Genomic DNA, 15,803 nt, shown 5'->3' with positions numbered 1-15,803 from the left:
AAAAGAGCTAAAACAAATGGAAGAAGCAGCTGGCTGAAGACTGAAGAGAAGATTGAAGTGACAGTGACAGTAGTGAGCTGTGAAGAGACACTGTAGTGGCTCTGGTGACTCTTCATATCAGACATACCTCTTGGGAGGTGCATCCAGGACCTAAGAAGGATTATTGAGAGCTATTATGAGAGTATTGTAGTGAGGAGATGATGTACTATTGAAAGAGACAGAGAGAGAGACCCAGAGATAGTCATTTCTATCAAAACAGTGTAACTGTATATGAGAGATTGAGAGAGAGAACTATGAAGATATTGAAGATGAATAATATGTGATTGATTTCCATTCAAAGATGGTTTATTCTTTTGTGTTCTTTTTTCTATTGATGGATTCTATGAAGATGTTGAAGATTATGGTTGATTCTATCAAATCCGTGGGAGATATCTACTATGATGCTACGTGAATAATTTCTGTTTTCTTTGTTTTGATGATCAAAAGAATGAAATAAAAGCTTGTTGATATTACAAGATAGATTTTCTTGTAGTAGAATCCCCTTTTCCTTAGTGTTCCTCTTGGGGCTCCAATGACTTACACAACTTGTAGCAAAAGTGACTAAGTGATACATGTAAAGGATAAAGGATTTGTTTTTAAACCATGGGCAAGGAATCCCAGGACAATGTGTCATGTGCCTACCTAACAATTCCTTGGCAGCACATTTTAGTGGTCCATTGGGAAACTATCCTAGATAGCTTCGCTCGGCACTCGGCGAGAATGCACAGGGTCTATTGTCTAGGTTTCCCAGAGTCCACCCAGTAATGAAAGGTACTAATCATCCCCACAAGGATCAACCTACAAGGTCGGGGTCTTTATTTGACAATTGAGGTCTCGATGCAGTCAGCTAGCTCCATTAAAGGTGTCCCACAAGGGCTTCTCATCCGATTGGAGCAATCGTAGTTACCCTTGGTTCATGGAGTGCAATGTTTTTTTTTTTCAAAAATTGGTTACGATTCAAGGAACCTTAACGAAGTTGTGGCACAAGCACCGCTATCGTAGATTTCGTGTAAGGGCTGCTGAACACGGAGTTCAAGTTGCAACAAGGGAAGAGACTAACAAGAAGAAATCGAATTTTTGATGCCAAAGTTCACTATATTCCTTGTCAAATGAGTTACATGAGGTTAATATTTAGAAAATTTTGAAGTTTCTCATAAACTGTTTTTCATTCAGGTGTATGATGACAGTTACATTGAACAGAATAATGGGCATTATCTAATAATCCAATCAAGCGTGTCCCTTAGTGCACTGACAATGAGAGAACCAGCTATTGTTCAACACATCTGATTTCTGATGCTCTCAGAGCTTTCTATCATATACACAAAACTAGTAATATATGGGATCTCAAAGCAGTGCAGCCCTGTTCTTAAACAAGTACCGGGAGGTTGGAAGAACCAATCAAGGGCCGTCAACTGATCAGTATCATCTCAAAAATGATTAGATCTAATCAGTAGTATCTCAAGAAGACTTCAGCATCTCAGAATTTCTTGGTACAAAAAAAAGAAAACTTTCTGCTCTTTGTAGATAGTAACAGGACTGTTCACTCCTCGCTTCTGAGGGAAAGAGATGAGTTCTAGCAGAGGGAAGACTGACATTTAGATCTGATGCAGCTCAAACGGATATATTAGAGCCTTGCAGAGCAATCGTGGGACATGTCAAATGCCCATCTTGCAGTTATTCTCTCACTTCGCTCGCGTTTCTGCTCAATGGGATGCCTGTGTGTAAGCATTTCAACAAGCAGTATCCCAAAGGAGTAGACATCACTCTTCAGCGTGAGCCGGTAAGTTCTGAGATACTCCGGATCCAGGTAATCGGCAGTCCCCTTCACTTGTGTAGAGACATGGGTGGAATCAAGCTCCCAAGGCCCAAGACGAGAGAATCCAAAATCAGCAACTTTAGCTCGGTAGCTGCTGGTTAACAGGATGTTAATGGACTTTATGTCACGGTGGATGATAGGTCTATCAGCATATAGATGCAAGTAGGTAACTGCATGTGCTACATTGATAGCAATGTCCAATCTTGTAGCCAAGTCAAGAACTGTACCAAACTGACCATCGAGGTGCTGACGCAGGTTTCCATTGGGTACATATTCAACCACGAGGCTCCTTTCAGATCCTTCTGCAGCATCATAGATAGCTTCATTATCCAAAAGTACAGCAACATCTGTATGCTCCAATAGGGAGTGAGTGGAGAGCATGCTGTAGTAAGGCTCCACCAGAAAGCGCAACTTTCCGCTGTCTCGTTCCTTTTGTTCCCTTCCTCATAACCAACATATCGTGGAGGTGCTCCAATAAGTCGAGACACGTGATCGCTCGATGGCTTCTGCAACTGCCTTATCTGCCGAATCCTGGTCCATCACACACTTATGCATCTCAACATCCAAGTACAGCACCCGACTGCTGAAGCATAACAATTTTGCAAGCATTGCAGGTTGAACTTGAGACGGCCACTAAAAGGCTCCTTCCTTTATCCGTTGCTGCTTCTTCCTTTATCCATTGCTGGTGCGAATCCATTGAACTGCCACTCTTGTCACTGCTGCAGATTGGCCACACCTCCTTATTTTGTCAGGCAAAAATCCAAAATTGCACAAGTGCAACGATAGGGCAGACATGGCAGACATAGCAGGGCGATTCTTCTTGAAGGAGGTTAACTTCCAGCATATCTTGTGGGTGTTGCACTGAAGATTCGACACTGGAATACCAGTCCACTTGCTCACAATCTCAGCAAAGTCATTTCCTGTGACTTCCTCTCTCAACATTGGCTTGCTTGAATTCTGATATTCATCCAAATCTTTCTCAGCTGCTTCCAGCTGTCTTTGAAGAGACATGAGACTGCCATATCTTAAGCTCTGCAACTCTATTCAGGTCATAATCCCCTTCAGCTTTCTGTCTCTCCCTATTCACCCCTGCAATACCCTCATGATTTGCTTTTTCATTGTCAGACGTACCCTCTCAATTAGTCTTCCCTTCTCCTTTTTTAGCTGAGCGACAAAAAACTCCTCTTTGACAAGAATAACTCTAGTTTCTTTACACCCATAGGAGATCTATGCACCAACTTTGATTTTGACCTTGAGGACTAACGTAGGGTATCTTTGGAGTCATCAATTGCCCCATTAATAGTCAGCTTCGAGATGGGTGATCTGCGCACAAACTTCAACTTCGGCCTTAAGAACTGGGTGGCAAAATGCTCTCTCGGTGCTTCACTAGTGCTTTACTCGCTTAAGCAGCTTTTGAGAGACTTCCTTCAACTCTATGTCATGGGAACTTTTGAACTTAGATGATCGGCTTCCACAAAGCTTCCTTTGATTCCACAATTCCCTGCACTTTTCTTGGAGATCATAATTGAAATTATCAGCTTGATAATGTCCTTTAGCATCAGTTTTTCATATTTTTCTAACACACACACATCATGCATCCAAACAGAAACACACACACACACACTAGTGGAATATATACATTGGATGCGGGTACTGAAAGGATGGATTATCGTAATGCATCAATCACACACACAATGAATCACACGCAGAAAATAACACAAATGCACAACAAAAAAAAATGGAGGTGTATACGGCTCGGATACGCAGTAGCACGACACCGCACCTTTCCTCTAAGGTAATTTTTTATTAAGGTTTTAAGACCTGACCCTAGGTAAGTCAACGCTCGACTCTACCTAACTTTTCCTAATTAACCTTTAGTTCAATCTCTTGAGAGAAGCTCCCAACTTACCAAGACCATCCATCCATAGGACATCTTTGTCAGGGATCTTGCCCACTCGCTTCCCACAAATGGTTTTCTTTAGTTTTCTAATTACCTATCACATGTAAAAGTAATTTCGTGAATTAACCCGTTATCATAGGTTTCTTTGCGTAATTTATGGCACAACACAAAGACAGAGAAAATAGTATTTTGACAAAACACATTTCAAAAAGTTATTTACAATACTTGTTCCCTTCTGCCTACCCAAAATATAAACCTTCGTTCACTGGAAAATCCCTTGTGTTTGTATAGCAGAAAAGAAACCCTCTAAGATTTCGGTCCCTTCACTAGTATCGGGGACTCTAGGATCCCATCCTGATTCTTATGAGGGTCAGGCAATCCCCAGGAGCGATCGAGAGATTTACGGCTAGACCCCCCTCGCACTCCCACCTCCTCTTGCCTAACAAATTCCTCACCGGGTGGCCTCTTGCTATCGAGGCCGGTCCCAGGGTCTGGTCCAAAGCTCCTCACGGTTGTACAAAACAATCCCCCTTGGAGCAAGCTTCTGCGTCTAGCCATGGGGGAGGCATAGCACAATGTTTCCTCTTATTATCTTGATTATATATTTACAATTAGAACTAATTGCTACAAGCACAATAAATCTTTCATGTGCAACCATCAATGCATGCACAAATAAAAAAGAAACAACAGCAAGTGTTTTTAGCATAGGAAGAAACCCCACCCAAATCTAGGATTTCTCTTTTAAGGTTCCACCTTATTCTTAGGGTTTCGCTTCCTACTTGCAACTCTTTTTCGGATCCACACGTTATTTTGCGAATCTGAAGTCTATTTTATCAATGTGAAAAATTTGGTATTTTTGCCCTAAAAGATAATATGGGCATTTATACCTATGGCAAGCAATTCATGCACTATCCTGCCCTAACCCGTGCTTAGTAGGATTTCAAATGTTTTTCAAGTCTGTTTAGTCTTTAGAATTTATATTGAAAAAATCTTATCAATGTCCAACAAGTCCTATAGACTTTCAATATTTATTTAATTTTCTAATACTGATAGTTTCAGGGTTGTCGAGTACTTCCTAGTTGTTTTTGCTTTAACATTCTTGATATTTTAGGTTAGGCTTTCTCCCTAATTCATACATGAGCCAACTCATAATATTGACGCTCTTGTTGATATAATCATTAATATTAATAGTGTGTGTGCTTTCAACAAAAAAATAATTTTTATTTTATTCTACTCATATTCCATGGTTTAATCGATGACTGTTGAACTTTCAACATTATCTAGAAAGATTAATTTTCATTTAGTTATGTCCTAAGTGCAATGCTGATTGTTTGTCTGAAAACTTTGTTCTAGAAAATGCAAAAATCATAAGTGTAATTTCTCTTTCATCTTTCAAACATCAAATTATATTACTATGCACCTAATTTATGTGCTTCTAGTATATATTTTCCTATATAATTTTTTGTTGATTTAATTATTTGATTACTTCATGGTATTATCTAAATGATTTTCTATAAATTATTATAAAACTCATATGCATCTGTTTATCATTAACAAAATGAAATAGAGATAGTCACTTTTAGGAAAAAATTATAAAATATTTTCTTCCCTAACACCATCTACCTTTTTTATGTTATTATAATCATACACGTCATTAATAAAATAACAATAAATATAATGAAATAAAACATAATTAAGATATTTTCTTAATGGCACGTATATAACCCTTTTCCAAGTGAAAGAGTGATATTTTCACTAAATAGTTAATCATTATATTACTTAGGCTATTTTTCTAAGCGGCAGTTCATATGCATTTTCTTTAGAACACGTTTGTAATTGTTTAAAGTAAAATATAGCAATAAGCTTATAAAAAATTATTTTTTTCCAAAGCAACGAGATGTTACCTTTTTGCTCTAACGGGGGTTTCACCAATTCTTACCACGTTATATTCTCCATCGGTCGTGTTCTTGCTTCCCTTGCTTCAAATGGGCTTTTTGAATTTCTATGATCTCGTGGAGCCATGGATGTCAGGCGAAATTGACATGGTAGTTCATGGAGAGTTGACGGTCGTCCAAAAAAATTTCACCAATGTTTTTCTTAGTGATATGGCTGTATGGGAGGAAGGCGTAACAAGGGGTAGAGAAAATGGAAATGAGGTCGAAGAGGGGTATTTTCCTCCTTCAAGGCTCAAGCTATAATGGAAAAGAGAAGTAGAGAAATTTTTTCATCATCAAGGGGTCTTCCTTCTTGCTTTCTTTGTGAAGGAGAGAGGTTGTATTTATAGGCATGAGGGGGAGCATGCAATTGACTCATTCTTTTGGCTACTTAACAAGAGCCAAGTAAGCTTTATAAAAAATGTATTTTGATTACCTACATGTTTAATGGTGACATGGGGATTATTTTAGAATGCTTTCTCTCCCTCCATGCATAAAAAACGTTATGAATTTTGGCCTATTTTTAAAAAAACGTATTTGTTTCCTCAAAATGACTTCATCTGCTGGTTTTTGGCCATGTTACCTCATGACTTATCTAGTTTATAAAGTCATGCCATACTCTTTTATACTTAACTTACTCAATATCATGCTTATTCTTACGTGTTCTTTATCTATCGATTAAGGCTTTGGCGATTTGTCTTGCGGTTACGAAATCAATTTGATCTTTGATGCATTAAATGGAATTGAGAATGCTAAATCAAATTAATGCGAAAAATGATCAAGTTGTCATAATATTATTTACCAGGTGTCTTTGCTTCTTATTGGCTTGGAACATTGAGGCGTCTTCTCGTATTGGATTACGGAATTGATTTAATGCAGGACTCGATATCAAGAAAATTACATGTAGTCACTTATGTGATAGCTTGACGAGTATTTTTAAAACATCTCAAGCTAGAATTTGTTTCTTGATATGAAGTGCTGTGGTGGGAATATTACACTAGCTAATCACCCCAAATCACTTCTTCTGGACACGGATTATAGAGGATCACAAGTGCAAAAAGGGGCCTATTAGCAAACCACCATAGTGGCAGTGGTGACCCTGAATCTCATTCTGAGCCTTGACATCCATATATCATGGAAACACAAGCACTAGTTGTCCAATTGATACCATCAGCCATGTTCCAACCTATGCATCACACATTGTTGAATTTCTAAAATCCTCCTCAAAGCACAAGGATTCTATGAGAATTTTCATAGTTTATTTACCAAACTATCCATGCTTGGACCTAGACTAACCCTTTCACTATCTCTTCAAGTCCCACTCACGTAGAGCCCAAGCAAGCACCACACTCCTTTCATTGAACAAGGCTGCCCCTTAACCTCACCTCTTCCTTCTCCTTCTCCACCTTTTTACCAAACTATCCATGCTTGGACCTAGACTAACCCTTTCACTACCTCTTCAAGTCCCACTCATGTAGAGCCCAAGCAAGCACCACACTCCTTTCATTGAACAAGGCTCCCCCTTAAGCTCACCTCTTCCTTCTCCTTCTCCACCTACTACACCCCCTTTGGAGGACCAAACCCATCACTATGGGACTTTTTAGTACCCACTCTACCTACATGCCTGGAAAAGGATACACTACCTCCAAAAGAGGATATTCTTTCTAATCTTTAGACATCTATCCCATATCAAATTAGCATGTATCAACCCCCCACTACTAGCCACCATCAAGAGACCACACCAATGTTGATCAATCTACAAAATGGCTGGAGATTTGTTGATACTCTCTAGCAAGCCAATCACAAATTGCTTTATGCAAGTGTACTCTACTTTTGACAACATTTCCAAACTCTTTTCTCTCATGGACATCTAGTTAGTTGACCCTAACATGCTATTGTTGGTGTCTTAGTTGCATTCGACATGGGAAGAACATGAGTATCTCTTTCACACAAGCCTAATAGTTATCGATCAATTAACACAAGAAATCCTGTGGAAATAGTTAAAAATATACTGAATACTTCCATCCTATGTGAAGAATAGAATTCTTAAGGACCCTTGTGCTATCGATAGTTTACAATAATTATGCAAATCTACCACTCGTTTCTTGAATAAATGGTATTCCTTTTGACATGAACCGCAACACTCAGAAGTAAGATTGTCACATCACTACCAAAAATAGAAAGATTATAAGCTTCCTAAAGTATGATCCTACATACTACAAGACCACATTTCTTTGCACCAACATGGAGTCTCATGCACTGACTCCACCTAGGAGTTGCTTCACTATCCACTCCTCAACAAGTCAATATCCAAAGAAGAACTTCATGTCTCCAGTTGATTCAACAAACATTCACTCTTGGATGACCTCATATCATATGTTTACAGGCTCCTTGTTTGCCATGACAGCCTAGATGCTCTTGCCAACTTAGAGTACAATTCAGACTTCTACCGCTACTGGATTCCCAACACAACTTCTATCCCTCAATAAATGGCTCCTCTTTTATACATAAATAAAACAGTCACTTTTATGACCCCAAAACCCAAACACAACACACGCATCAAAATCAAGTGCCCAATCTTAAAATCTTACATTATTTTCTACAGGGGAATAATTTTGACGACTAATCCTATCAAGATTGAAAAGTGCTACCATCAATCAACTAAAAAAAGACCTAACCAACTTGTAGTAAAACTTTGGTTATGGTAAATGGTTATATATGTAAAAAGATGGTAAGTAAAATTTTATCATGATCCTTTATGTGAAGGAATTTAATCATGAGTTACTTGTTTTGTAGATAGTGGCCCAATGTGTTCCTACACTTAAACCTATCTCAACCCCTATACAGATCAAGGATGCCCTCAATGAAGATAAAGTTATACAGTTTACATGACTATGATATGGACATACATAAATGGATAGTAAGGCACCTTAAGTTCAAAGTACTAACCAACCTCACAAAATTGGTAACAAGGCATCAAGCTATCCAAGATTTGATAATTGAGTGTGGCTTGGTTGAGTATGTCAAATCCACAAAGACACCCATTCATTTCCTGATACTGAGATACTCAAACTAGATTGTTTATATACTTAGTATGGATAGGCCAGCACTATGAAGACAAAGAAACTATGATTGAGTTTACCCCAAAATTGGATTAAGGAAACCTTATGCATCAAGGCTGGATCTAGGAAATATGTTAGAGCATCCGGTATGCATCAAGAGATTTAGCAATTAGGGGAATCAAAAATAGCTATATATGGAGTTAATTTGAAAAATATACAGAGAAGAGACTAAGAGTCACAACATAGGTGCTCCCATGATATATTCACTTTTTGTAAAATCACAATGTACCATCCAAGTGCCTAAAATGATTGATGGATGATATTTGGATAGATAATCTAATCAATCAAGACCTAAATGCATTGTGTTTAGAATGCATAATAGAATCTTTAGCCAAAACCCACAAAGTCCTTGAGAAGAATCCCAACGATAAGGTTAGCCTATCAGAAGGAAAGCATGGCCTCATCAACTGCGGAGAGATTCTTACAAAAATTCTAAGTAACAATGTAGAAGTTCCTCTCAAGCATGTCATACCTGCATCGTACCTGCAGGATATGTTGACTAACCACAACCACCCAAGGAAGTATTGGGGGGAATCTAAAAGCTACATTGAAGAATGTAGGAAAAGGAAGGAAAGAGAAGAAGTAGATTCCAATTCATACTCTAAAACATCCAACAAGGAGGAGACAAATGAACACAATCTATGATTCGATTGGTTTGAAGGAAATCAAGGAAGGATATGAAGAAGATGGAGGAGAGAATAGTACAATATGTCAAAATCTCCTAACCAAAAAAGAGTAGGAAGGAATAGGGTCAAACAAGAGTAAAGAGAAGGTAGGCAAGGACTCACAAACTATCCATGGTATTTCCTAGGAGTTCCTTCCATGGTGTTTCCTAAGAGAAATTAGAACCTCTTGTGAGCAAGCAAGAACTTTAGGAGTAGTTAAATGAGATAGAGGAAACTTACAATAAGTTTATCATTCAATCAAATGAATGTGTGCAAGTCCTACAAAATTAACTCTAATAGAGTAATTCTATGCTTTAGGAGAAAAACATAGAGATAATAGAATCGCAATAGTAAATTACAGAAAATGAGTTGTCAACTTACAAATAATGTGCTCTGACGATCATAGGAGGTAGTAAAAATAGCACTACAAGAAAGAGAAAGATGGGAACATCAACAAATGCAAGGATAGTGGAAGATCACATGTGCATGCCTCTAGGAAACTATAGCTAGCAAAGTAATTGGATTTGTGAATTTAATAGAAAATCAAACTCAAAGGCTCTATGAGGAAACTCTCATGAAGATGTTCATTGACTTGGGCATGGCACTATAGAGGAAAAGTCAATAGAAAGTAATAATGGAAGTATATAAGCATGGTATGACAAAGCAACAATAATTTAGAGAATTTTCTTTGTTTTCTTTCATTCCACAAACAAAAGACATTGAAGACCTCAAAGCCCAACTAGCTTTGGTGGGGCTGGCGCCTTAGAAGGATTGGAGAAGATTCAAGGAATCAATACGTTTGCTATAGAGAACACCAAGATTTGATCTATCATCTAAAACACAAAGGGTATGGGGAGAGAGAGTTAAAAGCATAGAACTCCTGTAATAAAAAACAAGTCCCCTAGAGCCTCCCTTTTTCCTCGAGCCACTAGCCAACATGACACCACCCATGGATCTATCTAGCATACCAAACTTTGATTTTGAATAGTCAATGAAACAACCAACTTGGAAACCCAAAAAGGAAAAGAGGCTTATGAAGCCATGATTGAAGACTTGAGGCCACAATAGTAGAAGGTCGTGGATTTTTCCCTCCCATTTGAACTCTAGTTGAAGAAGAGCAGGTAAACCCTAAAGAGATGATTAAAAAATACAAGAAGAATGTATCAATGTGGTAATTCTTGAATTCAAGGAGGATGAAGGGAATAGGTTCAAGGAGCCTTTATCCCCATGCATAGTGCAAGTAATCATCCAAGCAACCAAAGGCATAGCAGAGAAATGGGCGGGGTAGCCTGATGTAGCTTCCCTTAAGGAATATTGTTAGGCCACAAATAGCAAAAGCAAATACCTTGCCATGAATCCATGGGAAGCTTGGCCAAGATAATCACAATGGAGATATCCCATCCTAAAAATGATAAGTCAACATGGCAAGCCACTCAAGAAACATTACAAATGTAAATCCACTCCATTGCCTCTACTCTCACTGGCATGGCAGCAAAGAATACAAGGAGAACATGGTAAGTATAACTTTTTCAAAATTCCAAATGTAAGAGCCAATGAAAAGAAAAAGACCTACCTATTTTAGGCCCTTGACTTCATCCCATCTTTTACCATTTTCATGAGAAGATTCACTAATTGCTCAAATCCTTCCTTTATTATGACATGCAACTATCTTAGCTTTCCCATTACAATACTGTGGCAACCTATCACACCATATGAGGAGTTACTTTGGTTACTATTTTTAAAAATGTGAATACAAGGATTGATTGAGTGGCAATGATATTCTTTCATGTTGGAGCTGTATTATTATCTCCTTATTGTATTAAGCTATTAGAAAATATGGTGGATAGTATGTCAATTCACACTCTATACACATACTTTCTTCCCTAAGTTACACCTATAATTGTACAATTCACTAAAAGAATATATGGTTAGCATAGGATGCCTCTAGCATTCCCTTAGGCGAGTCCCTCAATAGTATGAATGCTTGTCAAACTTATTCACCCACCCAAAAAAGGAGACAAGAAGAAAAATTAAAAGACAAAGCATAGTTACATACTCACACCATGTAGGGGTCCATCCCCTAGTCCATGCCACCAAACCACAACCTTACGACTCATCAAGGGTAGGACAACTCAAGCATGCTTGATAGACCTATCACCTTGGGTATAGCATCACACCCAATCCTACACAAAATCAATCCATAAGAGTGGGAAAACATTTCGATTATACTCAAAACTCAACCCATCTCCCGATTTCAAGGCACATGCACTCCACATGGCATTGGAAAGGTAGAAACACCCTTCAAGGAGTGCAAAACACCATGATATCTACATTGGAAGACCCATCAATAATTGGTGGCCAACACCTTTTTCTTCATATGATCTCCTCCACCTACAACAACCATAGCCCTCCTTGTCTCCACCATAACCAAGTTCTATCTATCCTTCATTACCATCCAAGCATCCCCTTCACCAAGACCATTGCATTGGACCATTCCAACACCATCTGCCAACCACATTGTCCTCTCACTGGAGTGAGTCCAACTAGGACTAGCACTCAACTAGGAGGGGGATAAATCTTAATCGATTGAAGGAATTTACATGACGAGAAAGAAAAACATGAAACCACAAATTTTTTTGCAATTATTAGGCCAGGAAATCAATTGTTGCAAATGAGGGCCGATCTCCCTCTTGTGAAACTTGTAATTAAATTTAGTAGCACTTAACATAGAAACTTGGAATTAATTGTATTCATAGAGGGAAGAGCAAGTTTGGCCCAAAAAGTGTGATGGATGTCCAAGAGGGAAACCCTATCCCTAAAAGGTTGTATAAAAAGTTTGAAAGAGAATGGAAAGGGCTATCCATGTGTGTGCTAGTTTCTTGTTCTCACTTTCTTACTTTTCATTGAGAGAGAGAGAGAGAGAGAGAGAGAGAGAGAGAGAGAGAGAGAGAGAGAGAGAGAGAGAGAGAGAGAGAGAGAGAGAGAGAGAGAGAGAGAGAGAGAGAGAGAGAGAGAGAGAGAGAGAGAGAGAGAGTGTGTGTGTGTGTGTGTGTGTGAGCTTGAGAGAGGGATTGTGTGAGAGTAAGGGACCAAGGGTGAAGCTTCCATCCCTTCTCTTAAGTGCCCTCTCATGCCTATCCTCATGCTCTTATCTTACATGTAAAGGCCATAGAGGGTGAAAGGGAAATGTGCATGCATACATGTGTAGTGGAGTCTTCCAAGAGCTATCTTTATTCTTGAAGGAGAGCCAAGGGATCTCACTATGATGTTTTTGATTTTCTTGCAATGTGTAAGAGGCTAGATGAGAGCTACCCAATGTACTGTGTGTTCAAACCACTTGAATTGATAAGAGGGTGTCCAACATCCCATCATTGAGTATGTAACACACAACACTCTCTCAGCAATAAAGTAGAGGGAGACCCTAGCAACATGAAGAGAAGAAGGAAAAACCCTAATCATATGTGTACTACAAGCTAAATCCTTTGGGTGGAATCCTACAAGATTCTATGGTGGGAAAGGACCTGAGCTACTTGCGCACTATAGCATGGACAAACTATGAAGATTGCTTTTGAGCCTTTAAAAGCTGAGACTCGAATGTTTTAGAGGAAACCATTACTACAATGCGTGAGAAGTATCCTAATCCCCCACATATGATATTTACAAATAATTAGAATCAAGAAAGGATAAAAATTGCATGTTTCAACAAGAGAGCCATCATCAAACATAGGGTAGTTGAAAATAAGAGGAGGGTAGAGCAAGGCTTAGATTCTGGTCAAGAGGGGATGGAAGCCCAAAGTAGGGTGGAGCAAGAGGCCTTTATTCTACATCAGAGGAGACACGATGAATCCAAACTAAGTGATTTGGTTTATCACATTTTGGGTTAGGAGGAATTGACACATGGAAATCAAAATTTGTAAGTGTGTGTGTGTGTATTTGGATTTTTCAGTTGAGTATTTTCCACCACACATCAAATGTATAGTTTAAGCAATACCATCTACTTGTGGTCATTTTCAAGTAATATGAGCTAGTCTTGGTCATTCTTGTTGTCTATATTTGAGCGAGAAAGGTGAGCAAGGGTTGATGCATATCAAAGCAAAGAGCACCACAAGCAGTACCATCTACTCTTGGTCATTTTCAAGTAACATGAGCTACTCTTGGTCATTTTTGTTTTCTATATTTTCAAGAGAGGGAGAAAGGTGAGCAAGGGGTGATGTATATCAAAGCAAAGAGCACCACAAGTGATAGCATGATAGTGATGAGAATGATGATGTAGAAAGAGGGGATGGTGGTAATAGCTCTTCACAAGACATATGAGCTTTCATGTACACAGTAGCCTATTAAATACTGGAAGCCATGCTAGCTAGCTTCAAAATCATATAGACATCAAAGGTATACTTTAAGCAATACCATCTACTCTTAGTCATTTTCAAGTAATATGGGCTACTTTTGGTCATTTTTGTTATCTACATTCAATGGTTTTAATATCTGTTAATGTATACTATTCCTAATATATGCATACAATTTGTAAAGTTGACGCTCAGCCCAATGAGTATGTAAGAAGGGATGAAAGAAAAAATAGGGAGTTATTGGTTGTTACAGAACTATGCCTACATCGCATAGCTTTACTCTAGAGCTTCCTATTTTCTTTTTTTTTTTGCACAGGGTATGTTTATAGTAGCCTAAAAATGCACATAAAAATTAGAGATTAAAGAATGTTTAAAAATTCACTTAAATTAACACAAAAATTATAGGTTTGAGATGTCGGGAGGATACTGTTGAGTTTCTAGGAGATTGGCTATGTCTGCATACCAGGGAGTAATTGTTTCAACTAGAAACAAGGAAGCATCAGGAAGGTCTGGGTCATCTTGTTCCTCTTCTTGTGTTTGAGGGATCCGTGATAGATGATCGGCTAACAAAAGCTTCTTCTTCTCATGGCTTGAGATGCCAGGAGGATACTGTTGAGTTTCTAGGAGATTGGCTATGTCTGCATACCAGGGAGTAACTGTTTCAACTAGAAACAAGGAAGCATCAGGAAGGTCTGGGTCCTCTTGTTCCTCTTCTTTTGTTTGAGGGATCCATGATAGATGATCGGCTAGGACATGGGAATGGCCAGACTTAGTGACCACTTCAAAATTGAACTCTTGGAATAGGAGTAACCATCTCATCACTCATCCTTTAACATCTGCTTTGTTCATCAGGAAGGATAGGGCTTCATGATCCACATAGAACTTGAAATGTATTGACAGTAGATAATGTCGAAACTTCTCTAGTGCAAACACCATTGCTAAGCATTCAAGCTTTGTCATTGTATAGTTCCATTCCCTATCAGTGACCTTTCAGCTTGCATAATAAATGGGTTGATCTAATTTAGAAGGGCCCTTTTGACATAGGACAGCACCTAGCCCTTGAGCTGATGCATCTGTGTGCACATGGAACTCCTTCGTCAAATCAGGAGGTTGTAAGATAGGTGCTTGGATAAGGCATTGTTTTAGGGTATTAAAGGTCATCAGTTCAAAGGAAATCCGCATCTTTCCTTAGGAGCTTGTGCAGAGGGGCTGCCTTGGTTGCAAAATGTGCAATAAATCTTTTGTAGTAGCCCACATGGCCAAGAAATCCTCTCAATTGCTTGAGATTTGTTGGTGCTGTTAAGGCGGCAATCTTCTCAATCTTCACCCAGTCTGTTGCAATCCCTTGTGCAAAGACAATATGGCCCAAAGGAACTCCCGATGAGACACCAAAGACACATTTGTCGAGGTTGAGAGAAATCCCATACTCTCGGCATATGTCAAAACATTGCTCTAGGTGTCCCCAGTGCTCGCAGATTAAGCTATAGACACAGAAGTCATCAAGATACACCTCAATAAAATCATGAAGATGATTCTGGAAGGCAGCCATCATTACTTGTTGGAAGGTGGCAGGAGCATTACAGAGCCCAAATGGCATCACTCTATAGGCATAGGTCCCCCATTCTGTGGTGAAGGTTGTTTTGGATTGGTCTTCTTCTGCGATTTGGACTTGGATATATCCGTTGAATCCATCCAAGAGGGAATACAGCTCATGGCCTGCCACTATGTCCAACAGTTGGTCTATAAAAGGGATAGGGAAATGATCCTTCTTCATCTTCGAATTGAGCTTTCGAAAGTCCACACATATTCAAATTTTCCTGTTCTTCTTGGGTACAACCACAATGGACGAAACCCATTTACTATTAGCCACGGGATAAATGAACTCTGCTTCAAGAAGTTTCAATAATTTAGCCTTCACCAGAGCAGAATAATTAGGATTCATATGCCTTTGTCTTTGCCTTACAGGTTTGACATCAGGCTC

At 38.9% G+C, this 15,803-nt stretch overlaps 1 pseudogene; it reads right to left on the bottom strand.

The window, feature by feature from the left end:
* Positions 1-1,663: 1,663 nt before the first annotated feature.
* LOC148016104 (calmodulin-binding receptor-like cytoplasmic kinase 2 pseudogene) lies at positions 1,664-2,236 on the bottom strand (annotated as a pseudogene).
* Between the last annotated feature and the right edge of the window lie 13,567 nt (positions 2,237-15,803).

The sequence above is a fragment of the Lygodium microphyllum genome, chromosome 23 (genome assembly GCF_053477565.2).
Source record: "Lygodium microphyllum isolate KBCC chromosome 23, Lygodium_microphyllum_v1.1.10, whole genome shotgun sequence".
NCBI classification, from domain to species: Eukaryota; Viridiplantae; Streptophyta; class Polypodiopsida; order Schizaeales; family Lygodiaceae; genus Lygodium; species Lygodium microphyllum.
The sequence above is the reverse complement of the archived record's forward strand: the minus strand, read 5'-3'. Positions and strand labels throughout refer to the sequence as shown.